Source organism: Aegilops tauschii, chromosome 6 (assembly GCF_002575655.3).
Source record: "Aegilops tauschii subsp. strangulata cultivar AL8/78 chromosome 6, Aet v6.0, whole genome shotgun sequence".
Classification (NCBI taxonomy): domain Eukaryota; kingdom Viridiplantae; phylum Streptophyta; class Magnoliopsida; order Poales; family Poaceae; genus Aegilops; species Aegilops tauschii.
The window spans coordinates 87,432,776-87,459,072 of NC_053040.3; the positions used below are offsets into that span (position 1 = coordinate 87,432,776).

At 46.0% G+C, this 26,297-nt stretch overlaps 1 long non-coding RNA gene across 1 annotated transcript; it reads left to right on the forward strand.

Annotated features, from left to right (window-relative positions):
- The first annotated feature begins 4,433 nt into the window (after window positions 1-4,433).
- On the forward strand, window positions 4,434-5,580 carry LOC141025544 (uncharacterized). Its single transcript, XR_012187247.1, has 2 exons — window positions 4,434-4,910; window positions 5,073-5,580. It is a non-coding gene; the product is annotated as an uncharacterized lncRNA (long non-coding RNA).
- The last annotated feature ends 20,717 nt before the right edge of the window (window positions 5,581-26,297 follow it).

The window sequence follows — 26,297 nt, forward strand, 5'->3', positions numbered from 1 at the left end:
GGAACTTAAGCTCCTGCACGTGGTGAACGAGCTACATCATGCGGCAAAAGGTGTCTTGTCAAATCGGTCGTTGTCATCGAGCCTGCGTGCTCGTTTGTTCTTTCTTTTGTTGTATGTGGCCTTCAGCACGTTTTACTTTTTTCGTTGTAATATTTTGTTACCTACTCCCTTCGTTTCATAATATAAGACTTTTTCAAGCTACATTAGCCTATAATTTTTTTCTAGCCACTGGCTCTGCAAAAAAGATCTGACCCGCGTCGCTCCCGGTTGGCACCGGCGGTGGACTGGCTGCGCCGCGGCCGACCGCGTCTACCCTTCTTTTCCTCTCGTCACCGGAGGAGGCTGTCGGCCGAAGGCCGCACGGCGGAAGGTGCCGACAGGATTTCTCCCGGTGGTCTGGTGGCCGCTAGTGCAATCCGCACGTGGGATAGTGGCTCCAGTGGCGGACCTTAGAATGCCAGCCTCGGGTTGCCACAGTTCAAAATTCACACTAAATATTATCATAATGTCAGCAAATAGGTCTAAAATTGCATCAACTTCATAGATATTTAGTGTTACGCACATAGTAAAATTTTGCAATTTTGGAGGGGGTGCCATGGCACCCAGGGCACTTCCACTAGATCCGCCGCTGAGTGGATCCCCGGTTGTTGTGTCCGATGGAGTTGGCACCTTAGCTGCATCCCGTGGAGCCACTAGACCTGGTGGGTTTGGAGAGGTCGTGCACTGGCTTCGATCCGGCGTGGGCCGGAGGTCAGTTGTGAGTTGTGACCGTTGTGTGCTTCTGATCTAGCGGCGCATGCACGGAGACCGAGAAGACGTAGCACGGACGGCGCTAGAACAACTTCATTGCTGGCTCCAGTGACCGGCCGCGTTCGCTCTGGGCCGGCATGAATGCGGCGCGAAGGGTGGAGGTACGGTCGCTTGGGAAGATGGTTTTAGGTGAGACCAGGTTGTTAGATGCGTATGTGGCGGCGGTCCGGAGGTCCGCAAACCTCCCCCTGGTTTGTGTCAGTTTTGTGAAAATTGGGATGCCCGGACGTGTCCGCAGATAATAGGGGTTCGTGTTGAATAGCAACTACGTTCAAACAACTCGGTTTGGATGTGTGCGGGCTATTTGAGGGTTTGCTTGGAGATGTTTTTTAAGAAGGAGGTTAAACCTCCGGCCTCTGCATTAATTGATGCATGTAGCCATCTTTATTAATTATTCCACAAAGGACGGACAAAAACATACATCAATCCATCCGAAGCCATCACTCACACCTACAGACTCGATAATGTGGAGTGCTCTCACTCCTCCTATCTAAAACTGGTGTCGTCGCCGATCCATCCACATAACGTATCGGGGCCAACATCCGGTGCAGGCGTGCAGCCTACCTAAAGCGCACACCACATGCACACGTTTTAGGAGCTGCCATCATCATCGGCACTGATCCATCTTCAGGAGGGAGATCCACATCATCCTTGTCAATCCGGACATCTGTTGACACCACCACAGCGCCCAACGGCACCCCCGCACTGCGCTCGTCCGTCCAGACGCAAAGACTCTGGAAGATCTGTCGTGCGTAGCACCTGCCGACCAGGCATGACTCAACATAGCACATATCGGCCAGGCATGACCTGACAGCTCCACCGAAGCTCCGTGCAAGACGAAGCCGCTCCACCTCCTGCCTCTGTCTTCCAGCGCTGCTCCACAAATGATGCTCCCAAGAGAGGAACAACACCGTAGTACCGCCATCGTTTGATCTGGAAGACCAGATCCTAGGGTTTCCCCCGAAGCAGCACGACTGGGTCGACAACAGTTACACGACGATGCCTTCGTTAAGGTAACGACACAAAACGCCGCCATCGCCCGCCAATAGCTCGGTTTCCACCGGCAACTATGTCTCCCCGACTCGTAGCCGGGGCTAGATGACGAATCTCGAGAGCCGACCACCCAGCCGCAGGCCGACCACCTCTGGAGGAAGAGATGACCACCACCGCCGACTGCACCGGCCAGAACAGATCTGACTGGAGGTGCCGCCGACGCTACCACCAGGCCCTCCATGCCGCCGCCGCCGATCCAAAGGCTAATGGTGCGCCGCCGCCGCCGCCCGAACAGGGCTTGCCGCCGTGCCCGCAGCCTGCGCCGCCTCCAACTCCGTCGCGCCGTAGCCATCGCCGTCGTGCCGATCGGATCGGGCACTACAACAAACACATACCTATAGCAACGCAAATCTAGCAACGATGATGGAATGTGTTGTTGGGTTCAGCCTTCCACGTCCCCACGAAGGGCTAACTTCCCACGCGCCTCCCCACCTTATTCTCTGCACCTCGTTGCAACCTTGTAAAAAAGAATCAAATCTTTTCTCTCCACCACGCCTCTCTCCGCCGATTCCTCTCTCTCACACACCACAACGTGCCGCCGCCACCTCTGATTCGGGGCAACTCCGGCGCACTCCCACACCGTTGTTTACCGGCCTGCCCCCCTAATCCCCTCAATGTTCTGCACCGATCCTCCGCCGCGGCAACGTTCTCCGTGCCTCAGCACGTGCCCCTGCAACAACCCTCTTCGGCACAGGTCGCCGGCGTGGCTCCGCAGCTACGGTATGTCAGCCGACTACCCCTGCAACTCATCACATCCGCCATTAACGCCCCCATATCCTACGTCCTCTCTGTTTTCTCTCTCCGTTCCCATCTCTTATAGGCACACTCTGGAACAAATATGCAACCTAACCCTAGATTGGTGACTGCCTTGTCCGATTATGTGAGCATCTAGCCCGGTCCGATGGTAACCAACAGATTTGTGATGTTCGTGTTGGTAGTCTTCCAACAGCGGCCAGTCGGAGAACTAGGATCCTGACCGAGGAGGACCTGGTGGATCTTAACGCTGCCTCAACATTAGCTTCAGGCATACCATGTTATTTCCAAGCTCTATGAATCTCAGGCATGTCATGACGTGGAGGTTAGTAGCATACTTACTTGTCCCCCGGTAAGAGTTGTGTCCACTGTATCTAATTATTTGTTCCACCAGTATATAACGTTATGTGATTCAGTTAGTTTCTCAGGCTCTACATATTTGCAGTAAGCGTGATTGTGTTATGGATTGTGACTCTGTGCCTTTAATATTCGTATCCAATTTTGCTTTTGTTGATGCAACTTCTATGTGTATCTATTATGAAATTGTCCTACAGATCAGTTTTCAAACTATTGACAATAGATGTGTGTATATAAGCCGATTGTGTTAAAATATTAATCTTGCTATGGCTGATTGTGTGAGGGATTAACGTGCTTTAGTGCAGTTTGATTTCAATTTCTCAGAGCTTCAGGGGCAGATGGATGTGTAATGGTCAGTGTTTTGCTACACTCGTGGTCAAGGCCAACTCTCGGCGACGTCCTCCACCACCAGGATCCCCTAATGATGGTCTGCATAATCCTTCTTTGGGTCTGTTCAGCCGTTTGCACAATAATAATAACAGTAATAATAATATGATTACCTTGGAGTATTTGATTGTATTTTCTGTAGAGGTTTTGATACAAAAGCCTGATTTTCTGGTAGCTGTGGTTCATTCCATACTTTAGATCACATAGAAGACTAGCATTTCATCCCAATGATTGACCAACTATATTGAGTTAAGCATATCTGTTGGAAGTGCGCCCACAGGATCGATCACATCAAAGTAGACAAAGAACACGCGCATGAAAAACTGATGGCCAAGGGCTCGTATTGTGCCCTGTTTTTCTTTATTTCTTCTGTTTTCTCCACGATTACAAAACTCACGGCTGTACCCACGTATATATATATACACAAGTGCCACCGACCAACTAGACCAAGTCCTACACAGACACCTATCACTTTCCTAATCTAATTACACGGCGACCTTGATCTTTTACTTAAACCTTAAGTCCTAAACTGACTCGTAAACGTACTGGGCCATGCCATGCAAAATCAACTCCAACACGTACTCTTAAACGTACGGCAGCTAGCTTTTGCAAAATTTGCACCACATGAAAACTAACTTGAACTCATTAAACTAACTCAAGATTATTTCTAACAATATCTTCATAAAGCATAGGTTTTTTTTACTACTGTTTAGTTTTCCCATTTGTTTCATATACATCCATGATTCATATGATGTTCTACCATGCACTGAAAAGTTATTTAGACATGGTAATATTATGCTTTTCGCAATCACCAGAAATTAAAAAGAACTACAAGAGATTTTTGTGTGAGCTTGAGTGCTTCATGTCATGACGTGGAATTTTTTTTTGTATATGCTATACAAGTCCTCCCATTGGATTCGATAAAGAGTCCTCATATCACCATCGGCACTGCAATCTATATAAGTCCGATCAAGTCTGTAAGTGGTTGACCATTTATTTTGTATTATTGGAAGAAATATACGTAGCATTCTGTTTTGTTTACTTGGGATATCTTTATGGCGCAATTAAGTAATAATTAACGGAGAGTCTAAAACATTAATGGTCTACATGACAGATCTAGTAGCAAATTTACATTTCAATTCGCTATGACTTGTGTGCCAATTTTTTAACTGAATTGTATGTCAAAATTTTCATTTTCAAACAACAACTGCTAACTGCTACTGCTACAGAATTCTGTATCATATTGTGGTTCGATTAAGTTCATATATATCACTTGATTCGTTTTAGTCGACTATTATTTGTTTCTTCTATGTTGTTCCTGATCTCATAATGCACGACAAACAACCTAGTTTTCTTTTGAGCCATCTTCTTTCGCTATTGTTTCTATTCATTTTGCGTACCTGAGTGCAAAAAACTTCAGAATAAGCTATTCATTGCCATCATCACGTATTTTATTTTGTAATTTTTTCTTGCATTTGTTCACAATTGGACGCAGACATACATTATGACAACTTACGCAGAAGAAAAAGGAACCATCACTCGCAAGCTAGGTAAAATTTGTTCTTTTGCTTTCAATGTGTTTCTTCAACGAGAATGGTTTGGCTATTGAGTTGTCATATATATTGTTTCTTTTGAAATACTTAAACATGGTAACTTATCAGATGGTGATTGTTAGGTTGCACTACTTATTTTTTCTATCTGATACAATACAGAATGGAAGCTAGAAAACAGCAATTGTGTTTTGTGGCCTTTCATAACACAAGCTGTGTGTGCAGCTGCAAGCCTGCAACTCTTTTGTTGTTCGATCAAGGGAGAAGAACTGGGACATACATTTGTGGTGTCACCCATCGAAAATGTGGTAGGAGCTGGTGTTTGACGGTGCAGTGGGACGGCTGAGAGGATTTTTTTATGAGTAGTTTGGAGCTTGCAAGAGCAAAATTGATGGCGGTAGGTGCTGCAAGGTGGATATCGGAAGGTGGCGACGGACAAGGAGAGGACGCTACATGTTGCTCAATGGGGCTCCTCCTAGATAGTTCCACATTATGTTCTTGAATGTCATTTTTAGGTTCAATGTTCAAGACATTATGATTTAGCATAGTTGCGACATTAATTGTAAGGTTGAGAATTGGGCTACTAGATAGTTGTACATTTTGTAATGCTTGGATTGTGTTCTTTGTAATGCAACATAGTCAATTTAATATATGAGACCTCTCTGTTTACTATATTATGGCTCCTATGCACCATAGGCATCGGCTAATAATTTTGGATGCCTATATATAAAATACCATTAATTGTTCATGATATGTAGCAAAAATCATTTTGTGTAGGGCAGCCACCACCGCATATGAAGTGTTGTTTGGCTGCATATCTATACGTTGCTATCTTACAACGCTTATTTAGGCCGTTTACCAACGCATGTATATACGTTGTTGTAGACCCTCGCAACGCCACCAATGACAACGCATATTAATCCGTTGGTGTAGACCTTAGCAACACTTATATGGACATACGACAACGCATTGATGCGTTGCTGAAGGGGGGTTCTTGTTGTAGTGGGGCGCGCCTCCATACGAACTGGGCCCCGCACAACCCCAGAGACGCGGGAGAGAGGTGATGTCCTCCGCCATCGCCGTCGGCCCCTGGGTTTAGACCGGCAGCATCCCCCGACGGCGGCGGAGGGAGGGGAGGGGGGAGTGCGGGCTGGCGGCGGCTAGGTTTTTGGGCACCGCCGGAGTCGCCCTAGCGGGGGGCGACGCGAGGGCCTCTACCAGCCAGTCTAGGTGTTCCCTATAAGTGAGATAGAGTCCTGGGTCTGCTTGGAGATGCCCTTACATACAATATTTTCATTTGAACTGTTTGCAACACATTTCTTTTTGTAGCTCATTTATATTTCTTATTTAGGTTGCTTATATTTCTGTATTCACATATTTACCGTATAAGGTTTGAAAGATAGAGGCCATTAGGTGCACATTTAGGATTATTGAGAAAAAAAAATCAGTATGCACCATGCAAGATGCAAATACTTAGCATTTTTGTTGCATTGCTGGTATATAGTTTAAAATACAGAGAAAGTTATTGCCAACATGAATATTGAGAAAACGTTATTGTACTTTTAGGTGAATGGTAAGGATCTTAGTGTGTGGCAATGGAAAACTAGTAATATTATCGGCACGTCATACAAAACGATAGAGTCCACATACTGCTTTCTAGCATTATCTCTTCCCCTTCTCCTTTTTTTTTGTGGCATCTCTTCCCCTTCTCCTTTTTTTTGTGGCATCTCTTCCCCTTCTCCTTGTCCACTGGCGTCTTCCATCAGTAACAAAAGATGTAAAAATTTATGTGATCCATTTAAGTGTCGTGGACTCTTCTTCCACTCGGCTCATCAATGCCCGTATTGCAATTTCATTTTTAGATTTTTGCAATGTCATGCCTCTATCATTTGTTCATTTTCTAATTACCTTTTCTTCTAGTTACCTCTATCATTTGGTCATCTCGGGCATTATAAATACCATTGTATATTCATAGAAAATTTGCTAAAACATTCTCTTGCACTCACTTTTTCATAGCTCGTTCATCGAAAATGACTTAAACTTGACATATTTTATGCTTACAAACCTTTAAGATAAATTTCAAACACATGAACCAAAAATACATAGTAGGTACAGTACATGGTTGGAATCATAGGTTTTGGATGTTTATTCTATTTTCCATCTGCATTCAATTGTACTTTCAAGTTAACATAACTGACATGAAGCTTACCGCACTCTCTGAACTGATAGCTGTGTCATTTCAACAGTTCATCATGTAAGTTTTGTTTACAAACATACGACCATACACATCGTCCTTATTTTTGCAATCCGAGGGCCTGATTGCTAGATCACATTATTTTCCATGATGTATCGTCTGGAGGAGCTCTAGATCACCTACTGTTACTGTACAAACCTCTAACTAATCACATTCTTGCTTCTCTGTAGATTCATGTCGAACAATTAGCCACAACCTTTGATGTGAAATTGATCCTCCTTGGAAGAGCTGTCAGCCTGTTGCATCATCTTAGTACGGATCTGATGCTGACGTTTAGCAGAAATTGTGACTGGCACAATTTGAGACTAGTTTTTTTAGAGAAAATCTAAGACTAGCTTTCTGTCCAGAATAGACTAGGTGATGGATTACCTTCTTGTCATATTCTGGCATGATTGAGTTGCTCAGCACAAATTGCTGATAGTCTTTTGTTTCTTTTTATGGGGAAGTTGTTGATAATGTTACCGATGCATGCAAGCAGAGTCAGAAAAATTACGAAAACACTAACGCCCACACGTGTGGGTGTTTGCATTTCGCCCACACACGTGGATCCGCATCCGTTTGTGAGCGCACGAATCTTGGCATGTTTCTAGTGCCACGTAGGACTGGGCTGGTGTGTGGGCATTCACCCGGTCGCCCACACGGCCGTTTCACCACACGGGAGGGGCTGGTGTGTGGGCGTTCAGCAGTTCGCCCACACGCCACTTTCCACTCACGCACAAGGGCTGGTGTGTGGGCATTTGCCATCTCGCCCACACGCCCGTCTCATCTCCCACACCCAAGTTGCCACTTGCCATGTGTTTTGCAGTGTACATGGCAACTGCCCTAGTGTGCTTTATAAGCAGGTGGCAACTCTCTCTTTTTTTTACCCGAACATGTCAGTTGCCATGTATTTTGCAGGGTACACGGCAACTGCCCTAGTGTGCTTCTAAGCAGATGGCAACTCTCTCTTTTTTACCCGAACATGTTGTTTTTGCCATGTCTTTTTATAGCTCTACACGGCAACCGCCTAGTGTTACTAGGTGGCAACTCCTAAGGTTTTCAAATCATGGCAACTGTAGTAAACCAGACCATACATGGCAACTGCCTAGTGTTAGTAGGTGGCAAACCCCTAAAGTTTTCAAATCATGGCAACTATAGTAAACCAGACCATACATGGCAACCGCCGCAGTTGCCCAAAAATGGCATCTGGAACTTTTGACATGAGATGGCAACTGCAGTTGAGCAACCATGGCAACTGTAGTTGTCCGGCATGGCAACCGTAGTCCAGCGACATGGCAACTGCAGTTAAACGAACATGGACGAGGGTCTGGACCATGGCAACTGCGGGCGCGCGGTGACTGTCACGCGGGGCGTGCGGGACCACGAGGTACGAGGCCTGACGTACGAGGCGTGTGGGCGTTATCTATTTCGCCCACACGCACGCGTGTAAGAGGGATTGGGAGGGAAAAAAGAGGTGTGTGGGCATTACTTGTTTTGCCCACACGTAGGTGTGTGGGCTGTTCCTCTTATGCACCACACAAAATATGTGGGCAGACTCCCTAACACCCACACGTGTGGCACTTATCGGCGTCCAAAAATTAAAAGAACCTGACTGATGGGCTAAGTAGAAAACTTCTTCCACGAGCAGCAGGAGGCGAAAGGGCTAGGTATTGATTTGGAGCGACATTCTCCAAGGTCTCGGGTTACCGAAAATCTCGCTGCCTCCCGGTTTTTTTGAATGATTTGAATTTAAACGTACAAATAGTGTCAAATAGTATCCGTATGACCGTAGCCTGGTGTGAATCTGCATATATCATACCTCTCCCTTCTGTGAAGCAACCCAGTGGGTGCTGCCAACCTCCAGCCAAGTTCCCGATACACTCTGGCGTGGCAGACATTGTCGCCACCCCCAACCCCGCGATGCAGGCGTCGGGATCATCGTCGGGGCTTTGTCTAGACGGGGCAAAATTTCGTGTTTTGACCCTTTTTGCAAACAAAATCAGGATCTGACCCCCGTTCGAAAATATTTCGGGATCTGACCCTTTTGCCTACCGCCAGGGGGTCTGGCGGTAGGCTTGCACGTCCTACCGCCGTCCCCTCTGGCGGTAGGTCCTTTGACGGTGACTGATGGCCGTTGGGTAGCTGCTGACGTGGAAAAGGGCCTACCGACATCGGGTACGGCGGTAGGTTACTGAAGCCTACCACCAGACCCTCTGGCGGTAGGGTCCTGTGTGGTGGATAAGGTGGGGAGGGGATGGATTGTGGGCCCCACCACCACTCTTCTTCCCCACTCATCTTCTTCCCCGTGCTCAGCTCCTCTCCCCCCTCTCCCCCTCACAAACCCCCCTAGATCCACTCCACTTGCTTGAGATTTCATCGGTGGATCCGGAGCATTTTCATCACCCAAGGTACCTCCCCCATTCCCCCTCCTTTTGATTGGTTGAGATTTTTGTTTTGTGTTGATTTGGTCAATTTATTGCAAACGCTAGGTGTTGATGTTGTTGTGTGCATTTATGATGCAAACCCTAGGTGTTGATGGTGGTTATGTTGATTTGGTCAATTTATTGCCTCTTCCCCTTTGATTTATAGCCCCTTCCCCTTTGATTGGTTGAGATTTTTGTTTTGTGTTGATTTGGTCAATTTATTGCAAACCCTAGGTGTTGATGTTGTTGTGGCATTTATGATGCATTTATGGTTAGGGTTATGGTTATGTTAGGGGTTAGGGTTAGGGTTATGGTGGTTATGTTGGGGGTTAGGGTTATAGGGGTTATGGTTATGGTTAGGGTTAATGGTTAGGTTAACTTTAGTATGAATAGTAGTTATTTGTCCAATTTATGCAAAATTTAGTTCATTTGTCCATTTGTGTTGGTTGGATGACATATATGGATTGATTATATTGTTTCCAATTTCTTAGATGCATAAGCTCGTAAATGTTCATTATTTGGACAAGTCGACATTTATGCTTGGAAATGACGATGAAGGGGAAGAGGCTATGGTTTTTGACACAAGTCAAAGCTTTGATGATCTTGTAGTTAAAGTGAGAAGCGTTTTACATTGGAATGACTCAAATGCCGTGGTTAAGCTTATTGGGAGGTATGACGTTGGATTGGGAGTAAAGTCCCGATTAAAGAGTATGCCCATGACCTCCCAATTGCATTGGAATGTGTACAAGGAAAAAGTAGACGCATCACAAGACAAGTCTCTTGAGATCTTTGCCACAAAGGTTGATCCTCCTCCTCCTTTGCAAATTGATCTCAACCGCAATGCATCCTCCCCCATACATGATGATAGTGCCGAGGTGTATGTCCCCAATTGTTCTAGCCAACCACCAAGTAGCCAACCCAATGAATATCATATCAATGCTAGCGCCATAGTACTCCGTCATGATGCTATTCCTCATGTTGAAGAAGATGCTATTCCTCATGTTGAAGAAGATGCTAGTGGTCATGTTGATGATGACGCTATTGTTGCTCAAGAGGATGCTTACTCGGAGAATGAAGAGATCCATTACAATCCAATTGGTAACTTGGATGTCATTGTGCGGCAACAAGACATGGACCGTACCCTCCCTTATAACCGTATGTGTGGGTATAACTCGGATAACGAGGGTCCGGAGGAAGAGTTGGATGAGGATGGGTTGACTGCGCAAGAAAATGAAATCTACAAGAAGGTGACCGGCAAGGAGAGAGGGCCGCCGTTGTTTAGGGATGTGAGTCTTGCGGACAATGCCGTCGTTGACGGTGGGCTGAGATTCTGCTTGTCTGAGCCAGCGCCGTGCCCCAAATTCAGTGATCCTCGACCAGAAAATGAGGATGAGAATGCTCATTTGAAGAAAGGCATCAAGTTTGGTTCTTTCGTAGAGTTCAAGATATGGTTGTGTGACTATGCCATTAGGAATCATAGGCCATTTGTTGTTGGTCATTCAAATCAAAAACTTCGGTACATCATCAAATGTGACCAAGAAGGTTGCAAATGGATGGTCCGCGGTAGAAAATTCAAAGAAACCGGGCAATGGGTGTTGAAGAGTCATGTTGGCACTCACACGTGCGTACCCCCGGACAAGGCCGACCGAAGCAAAGGACGCCGTCAACTCACGTCTGAGTATCTAGGATACAAATTGTTGCATCAAATAGCACATGATCCAACCGTGAAGGTCAAGGTTCTCATGTCTTCGATTGAGGAACTTTTCGGATACCCGGTCAAGTATGGGAAGGCATGGATGGCGAAGGCAAACGCTATTAGGATGTTGCATGGTGATTATGAGGCCGCATATAACATTCTTCCCAAGATGTTGGCAGCCATTGCTCATCGAAACCCGGGAATGCGCCATCGGGTGGAGTCAATTGACGGAGTGTTTCGTCGTGCCTTCTGGAGCTTTGGACAATGCATTGAGGCATTCACGTATTGTCGCCCGGTCTTGTCTATAGATGGTACATTCTTGACCGGCAAATACAAGGGCACATTGATGGTGGCGATGGCCCACTCTTCTAATGATAACGTGTTGCCGGTGATTTGCCTTGGTGCCTTCGGAGCACGATGATAATTGGGAGTGGTTCATGGGGCATGTGAGAACCAAGGTGATAGGCAAGCGAGAGGTATGCATTATATCGGATCGCCATCATGGGATTCTCAAAGCAATAGACGTTGATATTCCCGGTCTTCCAAAGCTTCAACACCGTTGGTGCATGAGACACTTTGTTGCAAACTTTTACCAGGCATGCAAGAGCAAGGAGTTTTGCAAAGACCTTACCCTTGTTTGCGTTGCATTCAACACCGACACATTCAAAAGCCGATACGATAAACTCCTCAAGGCTTTGGATAAGAACAAAGGGGGAAAAGAATTCTTGCTTAGGCACAAGCCGGATAAAGAAAAGTGGTCACGCGCTTACGATGAAGGAGGTATGCGATATGGGGACATGACAAGCAACATGGTGGAATGCTTCAACAATGTGTTCAAGGGTGTCTGTTCCTTGCCGGTGACCGCAATACTCAAGTACACTTTCATCAAGCTCAATGAGTACTTCCTAAAGCATTCTGAAAGCACGGCCAAGTGGATTGGCGAAAAGATGGACTATCCATTAAAGGTTCATGATTGGTTGTTGCATCAAGCGCGCAAGTCTGCCAAACAACAAGTGATCAAATATAATGAAAAAGAAATGATCTATCAAATCGATGAGCCGGGTGGGATAACAAGGGATGGTAGGTCTTATGGCAGAGTTGCTTACGAGGTGCGTCTGAAAAACCGTTGGTGCCAGTGTGATAGGCCACACAAGTATCATTGGCCTTGCTCGCATTTGATGACCGCAACACGGGCAAGAAACGTGCGCGTATCCGATGGCACAACGGTGCGGTTGCACGAGTTCACATTGGAACGAACAAGGTTGACATGGGCGCCTCGGTTCAATCCTTTCCTTGACGCCTCACAGTGGCCTGAGTATGTTGGGCCAGACATTGTGCCAGATCCCGCACTCATGGTGCCTATGAGGGGAAGAAGAAGAAAGAAGAGATTCCGGAGTGACATGGATGATCTAGCTGGATACACCGGAATGAATCAATTTGGTAGTGGTCATTTCATGGAGCCACCAGAGAACAACAATTGTGGAGAATGCAACGACACAGGACACAACGTTAGGACATGCAAGAAACCTAGAACCAACACGGGCACTAGTCAAACACGTGGACGGAGGACTAGCCTTGGAGGTGGTCGTGGCCGTGGAGGAAGGGCTAGCCTTGGAGGGGGCCGTGGCCGTGGAGGAAGGACTAGCCTTGGAGGTGGCCGTGGCCGTGGAGGAAGGACTAGCCTTGGAGGGGGCCATGGCCATGGATCCGGTGGTTCTAGGACACGCCGGGTTGATAGGGGAAGGCCTATCGACGTGTTGCTCAATCCGGATGGTTGAAATAATGTGAATGGTACTACTTTTAATATGTTCATGCATGTGTTGATATATTTGCCTCTTTACATGTCAATGTGTTCATATTTTGACTTAAAATCTTTATTTGTTGTAGGGCATGGCTTCATCTGGTTCCATGACGAGGCCACCGTGTGCTCACCAAGAAGACATGCCACACAAGTGGAAGGACACATCTTTGGACAAGGTGAAGGAGAAAGATGTGAAGATTCCGCCATGTTGGTGTGGAGATGTTTGCAAGGTGAAGGAGTCCACCGACCGAAAGAAGTCATGGACCGAAGGAAGGAGATATTTTCTTTGCCCCAATTATGCTTACGATCGTGCGCTTCCAACTAACGCCTATGACCTTCCATCGGTATGCTAGAGAAGTAACATGTTACTCTAAAATGTGTGTCAACACTAACATCCGTTTTATATGCAGTCACCACCTCCTCTATGCAAGTACTTCAGCTGGATAGATCATGAAGTGCCAAAAGATATCCAAAAGGACCAATTAGAAGATTGTCTTAGGCGCCAGCGGCTGTTCAAAGAAAGGTTTCAAAGAGGCTTGGAGGAAGAGCGTCTTCAGAAAGAGAGGATGGAGCGGAAGCAACGCGAGGAGGAGAGGGCGCGCCAAGCGAAGCTTGCTCGTGAGGAGGAGAGGGCAAGAAAGCTTGCAAAAGCTCGCAAGGCACAAGAGGAGGATGAGGCACGTGACAAGAAGGGGAAATGGCCCCGTATAACTCAGTAAAGCCTTCACTTCGGCGGACTCGTCATGTAACCGGATGAAGCCATGCCAAATTTATCATGAACTATGTAGTACTAAGGCAAGAAGCCATGTGTCGTGAATGAATTTGCCATTTGTATTGAATTTGGTGTGAAAATGTTTGCTAGGTGTCGTGAATGAATTCAGTTTGTCATCATATTCTGTGATTTGTAATGATTCTTATTGAAAAACTGTTGTGCTGGGAAGAGAAGAGGGATAGAACAGAACAGAGTGCTCTGTTTTTAGAGTTCACAACCTACCGCCACAGGCCCTGGCGGTAGGGTGCTGTACCCTACCACCAGACCCCGTGGCGGTAGGGGGTGTATATCTTCTGTAACGAGAAACGCCAGCGCCCTGGCGGTAGGCTGTTGTACCCTACCGCCAGGGGGCTGTCGTTTCTCGTTACAGAAAATATACACCCCCTACCGCCACGGGATCTGGCGGTAGGGTACAGCAGCCTACCGCCAAGGCCTGTGGCGGTAGGGTTTGGTCCCTCCTGCTCTCCTCTGTTCTCCTCTGTTTTGCCCCATTTGTCGAATGTTAGCATAATATACCCAATTCTATCAAATATTAGAATGATCATTTCGCAAGCACATACATAACTCAACTCAACATAGTTCATTACATTCACGAATAACACATGTTCAAACTTATTAAAACATGACCCGGTTCGGATGACATCGATGGAAACTAATAACTCATGCTCAACGGCACATTTTCTAAACAGGTAACATATTTCTCATACTTATCAGACGTTCAATTTGATCGTCACGCGCTTGATTACGCTTCAGTTGAAAGTCTGTGGATCCTGCCCAATGACCCAACACACCATTCGTTTCACGGAACCAAGCCCATGCAGCACGGCGAGCGGGATTCTCTGACACGCCTTGTTTGATTGCCCATCCTATGACCTGGCCGGGTTTCCTCAAGTCCATCTCACGGAATTCTTCTTTGCTTGCAGTGAACGCAATCTCAACTGCCAAAGGGTGTCTGCAAGTTACTCCCGGTCTTGCAGCTCATCAAGCATCCTCTCTTTCTCCTTCACAAGCTTTCGGAAAGCTTTTTTCTCCTTAGCATCAGAAGGTTCCTCGATAAAGTGATACTTGCTGAAATCCTTCATGGCCGCATTTGCCTCATCACAACTCTTCAACCATGCTTCACATTCCTTCTTCAAGCAACGGTGTCGCTCTGCCATGATCTTCTCACACGCTATGTTCATAGTCATGGATTGACTGTCCATCCTACATGAATATACGGGTTTAAGATGACATAAACCAAAACATAAAATAAATTCAGTAGAGTACAACACTTGGTTACTTGATATGACATACAACACCAAGTTCTTAATGAGTTCAAATGTTAAGGGTACAAGTCATAGTAGTTCAAATGACGACCAAGCATAGGGTACATGTCATTACAGTCTAAATGACAAAGATTGCATAGCCTCATGCAATTCTATGCGGCGTACGGTCCCGGGTTGCAACAAATAACATCATTTCTTTCTTTGACCCATGCCCAACGAGAAGTCCGGTTCTCGTCCGACGAGAATGGTTGGTGAACTAACCAATCCATGACCTGACCATGATTGCCCATGTCTATCTTGGCATATTCTCCCCTTGTCACACACAATGCAATTTGCATTGCAAGATCACGCCTATAATTTTTTTCCGCCGTCTTGAGCTTCTTCAACTGCCTCTCCTTTTTTGTTATAAAATTTTCGGAACGGTCTTTATTGAAATAATTATATGAAAAGGCCCTACACTCCGCATTCAACGCATCAATGGCTTCGATCCACAAGTTCATCTTTTCCTCAATCAATTTGCGTTCACGGTTCGCCGCCGCCTCAGCAGAAGTTTCAAAGAAAACGAACGGTGCCATCCTACATTTCGAAAAATTGCTATTAAAGTAACTTGGCTTTAATTGCTTTCTTAAGCCTAACCCAACCCCAATTATGTACATTAAGACTAGCACTAGATCTAGGTACACAAACTATTCTACAAGCAATTCTAAGCACATAATACATAAGGAAATCACAAACATAAACCTAAATGGATCATAGTAATTGATTTGACCACACCAAAATGATGAGCTAGGGTTTGCAATCAAATGAGAAAATGCAAAGTAAACAAAAATCTCAACCAATCAAAATGAGGGGAAATGAGAGAGCCATCTTGAGTGATGAAAATGGTAAGAATCCACCGGAGAAATCTCAAACAAATGAGAGAGATTTGGGAGGCTCTTGTGCTTAAAAGAAAGAGGGGGGGGGGGGAGTTGAGCTCGGTGGAGAGGTGAAGTGGCCTGAATGAGTGGGTGAGGAGGGGGAGGAAATATCCAGCCCCTCCCCACCTTATCCACCACACAGGACCCTACTGCCAGAGGGTCTGGCGGTAGGCTTCAGTAACCTACCGCCGTACCCGATGGCGGTAGGCCCTTTTCCACGTCAGCAGCTGCCCAACGGCCGTCAGTCGCTGTCAAAGGACCTACCGCCAGAGGGGACGGCGGTAGGACGTGCAAGCCTACCGCCAGACCCCCTGGCGGTAGGCAAAAGGGTCAGATCCCGAAATATTTTCGAACGGGGGTCAGATCCTAATTTTGTTTGCAAAAAGGGTCAAAACACGAAATTTTGCCTCCTACGACCACACCTCGCACTTCAACTGGATGCACTGATGATGATGGTGCTCCGGTCCGATCACTCGTGCGTGATTTTGTCATGCGATCGGCGCCGTTTCTTCGGTCTGAAACTCGAAATCCTGAATTTACTTTGTTTTGACGCCGTTGCCTGCCTAGAGGCCTATGGTTTGTTTTGACACCACAATAATCTTCGTGCTTTCGTGACGACGAACGATTGCTTTACGAGCAAAGCAATAAAGATTTTCTCGCTTTCGTAGAGGAGAGACGATCGTTATCCGGGGCAAAACGGCAAAGAACAACCAAACATTAGGGCTGCTAGGGCTCGGCAGGAGAAGAACGACAAAAAAAATAGACGAACGCGAAAAAATAGTGTTTTTTGTGAATAAATCGATTGTATCCTTTTTCTCAATCGGCCGTGGCCTATTTAAGGCACACACATGACTTGGCATGCAAGAATAAAATTATAAAGCTAAACCGAACCTGACTGCCAGATCCTATTCGGCGCTGCGCCTTTAGCGCCCGATATAGGTCTTTTCACAAACGGGCGCACACCCCCCCTCCCTTCATTCGCCACAAACGGGCCGGCCCATCTCCCCTTTCCAAAGGATAAAAAAAGTGCAGGTCGGTGGAGCGGGATTCGAACCCGCGATCGCATCGCGACATGGATACAACACTAACCACTAGGCCACTTGCGCGTCCGTACCTATTTACTTCCGTTCTTTATTTCTATGCATAGGAAATGCCTCCTGTCCTTTTTACGTTTTTGTTTTTTCCTTTTTCTTTGTTTTTTCCTGCTTCTTTTTTATTTTTCTTTAATATGTGAACTCATTTCAAGTCGGTGGTTTTTTTTTTCAAAATTGACGAACTTTTTTCAAACACGTGAACTTTTTTTCAAATTCGATGAACTTTTTTCAAATTTGATGAACTTTTTTCAAATACGATGAACTTTTTCAAATGCGATGAAATTTTTTTTTCAATTTTGATAAAAGTATTTCAAATTTGATGAACTTTTTTCAAATTCGATGAAATTTTTTTTAAATCGATGAACTTTTTTCAAATTCAATGAACTTTTTTCAAATTCGATGAACTTTTTCAAATCCTCTGAATTGTTTTGAAAAGCGATGAACTTTTTTTCAGATTCGGTGAACTTTTTCTAATTATGATGAACTTTTCTCAAATTCGATGAACTTTTCTTATAATCGATGAACTTTTTTTAAGATTCGATGAACTTTCTTCAATTTTGATGAACTTAAAAAACCAATGAACTTTCATTCCTTTTTCTTAAAAAATTTCCTTTATTTTTTTTTGAAAAGTGCACATATTCAGCAAAAAAGGAAATAAAAAAGGCGAAATAAATCGTTACAGAAAAAGAGACAAAAAGAAGAAAATAAATGGTTTGGAAAGCTTCCCACGGCGGGAACTTTGCGAGCTGGTGAAATAATAAAAGAAAGCAAGCGAACATGTTTACGTAGGTCGTTGGATAGTGTAGTGGTTCATGCACCCCTATAGGAGGGAGAGTTCCCTAGTTCGAGCCCCGCCTCCAGCAAATCTTTTTTTTAGTTTCTAACGGAAAGAAGCGATCGACTTGTTCGCTGAGAGCGAAGGTTTTCTGGGCCGGCCCACTAGAGGTCTCCGACTTGTTCGCTGAGAGCGAAGGTTTTCTGGGCCGGCCCACTAGAGGTCTCCTTCAGGCGCCAGGGAGCTGTTCGGGCGCTTAACGCGCCGAATAGGAGCTCTCAACCTGACTTGCCCTTCTTAATTCGGTTACCATGGTTTACTATGCATGAATCGGTGCCCATCTAATCTATTTGCTGGCCCGGTACTTGACAAATCCAAATAAGGCCACGTACAAATCCCTTTTGGCCCACAAGGAAAGACATAAAATATCCGTCCACAATGCTAATTATATCGAGAGCTCCTCCTTGGCGCCTTCAGCGCCCGCTAGCGAACCCAGCGCCCACTACGTTGTTTGCATGGGCCTGGCCCAGCAACGCGCGCTGGCTTGCGCTGGCTCCCACTCGCTCGTTAGCCGCCCACTCTCGATCGCTGGCTCACGCACGCATGCTCGCTTGTTTTTTATCTTTCCCAAAAATGCTACAATATGTCATGATTTTCTTAGAAAAAACCAAACCGGGTTGCTATAGTACATACTCTTATTCTTAGGAAAATGTTCATCGAATTTGAAAAAAGTTCATCGAAATATGAAAAAAGTTTCATCAAATATGAAAAAAGTTCATTGAATTCAAAAAAAAAGTTTATCGAATTTGAAAAAAAGCTCACCAAATTTGCAAAAAGTTCATCGAATTTGAAAAAAAGTTCATCAATTTTGAAAAAAGTTCATTGAATATGAAAAAAAGTTCATCGAATTTGAAAAAAGTTCATTGAATATGAAAAAAAGTTCATTGAATTTGAAAAAAGTTCATCGAATTCAAAAAAAATTCATTGAATTCAAAAAAAAGTTTACCGAATTTGAAAAAAAGTTCATCGATTTTGAAAAAAGTTCATTGAATATGAAAAAGAGTTCATCAATTTGAAAAAAGTTCATTGAATATGAAAAAAAGTTCATCGAATTTGAAAAAAGTTCATCGAATATAAAAAGAGTTAATCGAATTTGAAAAAAAGTTCATCCATTTGCAGGAAAAAAACAAGAAGAAAGAAATTTTCTCGAATTTTAAAAAAGGGAAAAAGGAAATGGAGAAATGAAAGGGGACACAAGAAAGGAAAGAAACGATGTGTGTTGTCGGAGTGGGTTCGGCGGCGCGTTGGTTGTCGTGGCCCCCCTCAATGCAGGAGGTCACTGGTTCGATTCTCCCTCAACCGCACTTTTTTGCGGCTATGAAAACATATAGTACGACAGGTAAGGTGGGCCGGCCCTTTAGTAGTGAAGGAAGGAAGCGGGGGTGTGCGCCCGATTGGAGGAACAAGTAAATCAGGCGCTTAAGGCGCCAAATAGGATTTGGCAATTATATCAGCTAATGGAGATCTCATACGCCTGATGCATCACCGTGCACTTTTGGTTGTATCCTTGCATGATAGCCTTTGCAAACCTGAAACTTCAGCTTGGCATCTGAGACCGGTTAGGACTTGTCCTTGGAAGCCCATGTGTCACAGCCCTAGAATTTGGTTACAGATAGTTCAATAAGCATCCATGCATCATGTCTAAATTTATTTGAAAATCGAAATGGGGATTGATCAAACCCTAGCACCCCTCTGAAAATACTAGGTTTAAACTTAAATCTTTTCAATAAACCCAAAATGCCCTTCAGAAAAGTTTATCATTGTTGAATTGGTCTAGAATCTCTGCAAAAAATGGTGCACATTTTTCTAGGACACTCTGGATTCTTGAATTAATTCATAAAGTATTTGCATTTGGACATTAATTCCTAAATATTTTTAAATGTCCAAATAATTCTGGAAATAGTTGAGGGTTGTTGGAAATAATTTTAAAAGTGCCCACAATTATTTTCAGGATTTTATTAAGTGGTTTAGTATTTTTACTAAATCAAAAACATAAAAACAAAATAGAAAACAGAAACAAAAATAGAAAGCAGAGAGAGAGAGGGACTTACCTGGCCTCACCTGTGCAGCCCACCAGAGAGGCGAGCCCACCACCGCAGCGGCCCAGCCCACAGCGCCACCTCCTTCAACCTCGTGCCAGAAGGCACGAGGGCACGTGCTCGCCGCGCGCTGGCCACCTCCTGCCTGCCTGCGTGCACCCCCGATGCCCTGGACATTGCCACGCTTTCCCCTCGACTCCCTCGACCGCTCGCTCGTCGTCATCCTCTCTCTGGCCCTCTCTCTCGCAAGAACAAAGCGCAACCAGCGCTGCTGTCGACGTCGCTCGCCACCACCGCAGCCACCGGCCACCCGTCGCCCTGCCGCGAGTCCAGAAGCACCGCCACGTCTTCCTCGTCCTGTCCACCGGACTGCTGGACGTCGGGAGGCCCTGCTTCATCGTCGCCACGGTCGTCTTCTTCCTCGGGCCGCTGAGATCGCTGCCGCCGTCCCTGATGGAAATATGCCCTAGAGGCAATAATAAAATGGTTATTATTATATTTCCTAAATCATGATAAAGGTTTATTATTCATGCTAGAATTGTATTGATCGGAAACCTAAATACATGTGTGAATATATATAAACAAACACCGTGTCCCTAGTGAGCCTCTACTTGACTAGCTCGTTGATCAAAGATGGTTAAGGTTTCCTAACCATGGACATGGATTGTCATTTGATAACGGGATCACATCATTAGGAGAATGATGTGATGGACAAGACCCACCCGTTAGCTTAGCATAATGATCATTCAGTTTTATTGCTATTGCTTTCTTCATGTCAAATACATATTCCTTCGACTATGAGATTATGCAACTCCCGGATACCAGAGGAATGCCTTATGTGCTATCAAACGTCACAACGTAACTGGGTGATCATAAAGATGCTGTACAGGTATCTCCGAAGGTGTTTGTTGAGTTGGCATAGATCGAGATTAGGATTTGTCACTCCGAGTATCGGAGAGGTATCTTTGGGCCCTCTCGGTAATACACATCATAAGAAGTCTTGCAAGCAAATGGACTAATGAGTTAGTTGCGGGATGATGTATTACGGAACGAGTAAAGAGACTTGCCGGTAAAGAGATTGGACTAGGTATGAAGATACCGACGATCGAATCTCGGGCAAGTAACATACCGATGGACAAAGGGAATTACGTATGTTGTCATAACGGTTCGACCGATAAAGATTTTCATAGAATATGTAGGAGCCAATATGTGCAACCAGATTCCGCTATTGGTTATTGACCTGAGAGGTGTCTCGGTCATGTCTACATAGTTCTCGAACCCGTAGGGTCCGCACGCTTAACGTTCGATGACGATATTGTATTATATGAGTTATGTGATTTGGTGACCGAATGTTGTTCGGAGTCCCGGATAAGATCACGGACATGACGAGGAGTCTCGAAATGGTCGAGAGGTAAAGATCGATATATAGGACGATGGTATTCGTGTTGGAAATATGCCCTAGAGGCAATAATAAAATGGTTATTATTGTATTTCCTTGTTCATGATAATTGTCTATTGTTCATGCTATAATTGTATTAACTGGAAACCGTAATACATGTGTGAATACATAGACCACAACATGTCCCTAGTAAGCCTCTAGTTGACTAGCTCGTTGATCAATAGATGGTTATGGTTTCCTGACCATGGACATTGGATGTCATTGATAACGGGATCACATCATTAGGAGAATGATGTGATGGACAAGACCAAATCCTAAGCATAGCACAAGATCGTGTAGTTCGTTTGCTAGAGCTTTTCTAATGTCAAGTATCATTTCCTTAGACCATGAGATTGTGCAACTCCCGGACACCGTAGGAATGCTTTGGGTGTACCAAACGTCACAACGTAACTGGGTGGCTATAAAGGTGCACTACAGGTATCTCCGAAAGTGTCTGTTGGGTTGGCACGAATCGAGACTGGGATTTGTCACTCCGTATGACGGAGAGGTATCTCTGGGCCCACTCGGTAATGCATCATCATAATGAGCTCAATTTGACTAAGGAGCTAGCCACGGGATCATGCGTTATGGAACGAGTAAAGAGACTTGCCAGTAACGAGATTGAACGAGGTATTGGGATACCGACGATCGAATCTCGGGAAAGTAACATACCGATAGACAAAGGGAATTGTATACGGGATTGATTGAATCCCCGACATCGTGGTTCATCCGATGAGAACATCGTGGAACATGTGGGAGCCAACATGGATATCCAGATCCCACTGTTGGTTATTGGCCGGAGAACGTCTCGGTCATGTCTGCATGGTTCCCGAACCCGTAGGGTCTACACACTTAAGGTTCGGTGACGCTAGAGTTGTTATGGGAAATAGTATGTGGTTACCGAAGGTTGTTCGGAGTCCCGGATGAGATCTCGGACATGACAAGGAGCTCCGGAATGGTCCGGAGGTGAAGATCGGTATATTGGACGAAGGGTATTGGAGTCCGGAATTGTTCCGGGGGTACCAGGCTATGGCCAGCATGTCCGAAAGGGGTTTCGGAGGCCCCGGCAAGCGTTGGGGGGCCTTATGGGCCAAGGGGAAAGGGGCAAACCAGCCCACTAATGGGCTGTGCGCCCCTCCCAACCCCTCTCACGTAACCAGGAGAGGTGGGGGCGCCACCCCTAGGGCAGCCGCCCCTCCCGGCTTGGGGGGCAAGTTTCCTAGGGGGTGGGGGCGCCCAAACCCATCTAGGGTTTCCCCTGGCCACCGCCTCCTCCTCTAGATCCATCTAGAGGGGCCGGCCCCCTCTCCCCTTCCCCCTATATATAGTGAGGGGGTGGGAGGGTAGCCATACCCTTCCCTTGGCGCAGCCCTCTCCTCCTCCAACTCCTCCTCCTCCGTAGTGCTTAGCGAAGCTCTGCCGGAGAACCACGAGCTCCATCGCCACCACGCCGTCGTGCTGCCTCAACTTCTCCTCTACCCTTGCTGGATCAAGAAGGAGCAGACGTCCCCGGGCTGTACGTGTGTTGAACGCGGAGGCGCCGTCCGTTCGGCGCTAGATCGGATCTTCCGCGATTTGAATCGCCGCGAGTACGACTCCATCAACCGCGTTCTTGTAACGCTTCCGCTTAGCGATCTTCAAGGGTATGAAGATGCACTCCCTCTCTCTCGTTGCTAGCATCTTCTAGATTGATCTTGGTGACACGTAGGAAAATTTTGAATTATTGCTACGTTCCCCAACAATTCGGACACCGGAAATGTTCCGAAAGGTATCAGGTATTTATCGGAGCACCGGAAGGGGATCCAGGCACCCCCGGCAAAAGATATGGGCAAAGAGGGGAAACGCACCAGCCACCAGGGGCTGGTGCACCCCCCATATGGGCCGAACCAGAGAAGAAGGAAAGAGGGGAAGGAAGAAGGAAAGGGGAGGGATTCGGCCTCCCCCTTCCTTCCCTCCTCCTTCCTCTTTCCTCCCCCTCCGGCAGATAAGGAAAGGGGGGGGGCGCCGGCCATAGGAAGGCCCCAAGTAGGATTCGGCCTACTTGGGCGCCTCCTTGGCTGCCTCCCCTCTTCGCCCACCTATATATATGTGGGGGGAGGGGGCACCCCTAGCACATACCAGACAATTGGATAGCCGTGTGCGGCGTCCCCCTCTACTGTTTACACCCCCGGTCATATTTTCGTAGTGCTTAGGCGAAGCCCTGCGGAGATCACTTCACCATCACCGTCACCACGCCATCGTGCTGACGGAACTCATCTACTACCTATACGTCTTGCTGGATCAAGAAGGTGAGGGACGTCACCGAGCTGAACGTGTGCAGAACTCGGAGGTGCCGTACGTTCGATACTCGATCGGTGGAGCGCGAAGAAGGTCGACTACATCAACCGCGTTGTGAAACGCTTCCGCGTATGGTCTACGAGGGTACGCAGACACTCTCTCCCCCTCGTTGCTATGCATCTCCATGGATAGATCATTGCGTGTGTGTAGATTTTTTTTGTTTTCCATGCAACGTTTCCCAACAGTCCCGTCGCCTCCAGGCCTCCCCCGAGCACGCTGACCATCCCATCGTCTCCGCTGTGAGCTCATGGACCGAACCCTCTCTCCTCCGCCTCAATTGCTCGCCGTAGTCATCGATTCATCGGATAAAGAAACTTGCCGCTGCCCGAGCTCATCGCCGGTGATGCTCTGGTGGCCATTCGGTCACAATGACCTGTCCAACACACTCACACATGCACGTAGTGCCCAGCTAACTCATCTCCCTGCTCGTTTGCAAGCCGCAACACTAAATCCAAGCGGGCCCGAGCTCCGGCTGCCTCTGTGGTCGTCGTCGGCGCCGAAACAGGGCATCCCAGTTGCAGCCGAAGCCACCGTTGGCACGACGCGGCCGTTCCAACGAGACTAGCCACGCAAGCAGCCGACGCCGGAGTTGGCCGGACGGCCAACGCCGCCGTGCTCTGGTCATCACCGTCATTAGTCACTGACGTGGAAGGATTAGATTAGTCTAATTACTGTGATTAGACTAACTATAGACACTGACTGTGGGCCCCGGCCTGCTAATTACTCAGGTTAGGTGTTAACTAACCCTTGTTAACAGGTGTGTCAATGACATGTGGGTCTTAGCCGTCAGGTTTGACCTAGGCTGGCGTTGTTGACCTGCTGACATCATGTTGTCGTCATGCTGACGTAGTTAATCATTTTCTGGATTAAAAATAATCCAGAAAATTCCAAAAATAGTAGACATTTAAAGTGCTTAATACGGGAGTTTGCATTTGAACCCTTGGTTCAAATGGACCTCATTTAAAGTGCCGCTAGATGCATTAGCACACTCCATAGCATCCTTGCCATGTCATCTTCATGCATCATTGATACGTCTCCAACGTATCTATAATTTTTGATTGTTCCATGATGTTATATTATCATTCTTGGATGTTTTATAATCATTTTATATCATTTTTTGGTACTAACCTATTGACATAGTGCCAAGTGCCAGTTGATGTTTTCTGCATGTTTTTTACATCGCAGGAAATCAATACAAAACGGAGTCCAAATGCAGCGAAACTTTTTGGAGATTTTTTTAACCAGAAGACATCCAGTGGGCCGGAGAAGCACCTGGGGGGGGGGGTGCTCCGAGGGGAGCACAAACCACCAGGGCGCGCTGATGATGTTTGCTAAGACTACGACGGTGTTTCCCCCAAGAGGAGAGGATGATGTAACATAGCAACGGTAGGTATTTCCCTCAGTAATGAAACCAAGGTATCGAACCAGTAGGAGAACCCAGCAACAAAACGTAAACAGCCCCTGCACACAAATAACAACCACTCGCAACCTGACGTGTTAAAGGGGTTGTCAATCCCTTTCGGGTAACGGCGCCAGGAGGCACGATGACGGGAGAAAATTATAATAGATTGAAATAATAGATCGCAAATAAAATAAAGTGCAGCAAGATATTTTTGTATTTTTAGATTAATAGTTCTGAATAAAAACGCAAAGGAAAAGTAGATCGCAAGGCAAATATATGAGAAAGAAGACCCCGGGGCCGTAGGTTTCACTAGTGGCTTCTCTCGAGAAAAATAACAAACGGTGGGTAAACAAATTACTGTTGGGCAATTGAAAGAACTTCAAATAATCATGACGATATCCAGGCAATGATCATTACATAGGCATCACGTCCAAGATTAGTAGACCGACTCCTGCCTGCATCTACCTCTATCCAGCATGCATCTAGTGTATTAAGTTCATGGAAAAACGGAGTAATGCAATATGAACGATGACATGATGTAGACAAGATCTGTTTATCTATATGGCGGTAGATATAATCTCATCTTTTTATCCTTAGTAGCAACAATACATACGTGTCGGTTCCCTTTCTGTCACTGGGATCAAGCACCGTAAGATCGAACCCACTACCGGGCACCTCTTTCCATTGTAAGATAAATAGATCAAGTTGGCCAAACAAAACCCAAATATCGGAGAAGAAATACAAGGCTATAAGAGATCATGCATATAAGAGATCAAAGAAGACTCAAATAACTTTCATCGATATAAAAAGATATAACTGATCATAAACTCTTCATCAGATCCCAACAAACACATCGCAAAAAGACTTACATCATATGGATCTCCAAGAGAGCATTGTATTGAGAATTCAGCGAGAGAGAGAGAAAGCCATCTAGCTACTAACTACGGACCCGAAGGTCTACAAAGAACTACTCACGCATCATCGGAGAGGCACCAATGAAAGTGGTGAACCCCTCCGTGATGGTGTCTAGATTGGATCTGGTGGTTCTGGACTCTGCGGCGGCTGGATGAATATTTCGTCGACTCCCCTAGGGTTTGTGGATTTTTGGGGTATTTATAGAGCAAAGAGGCGGTCC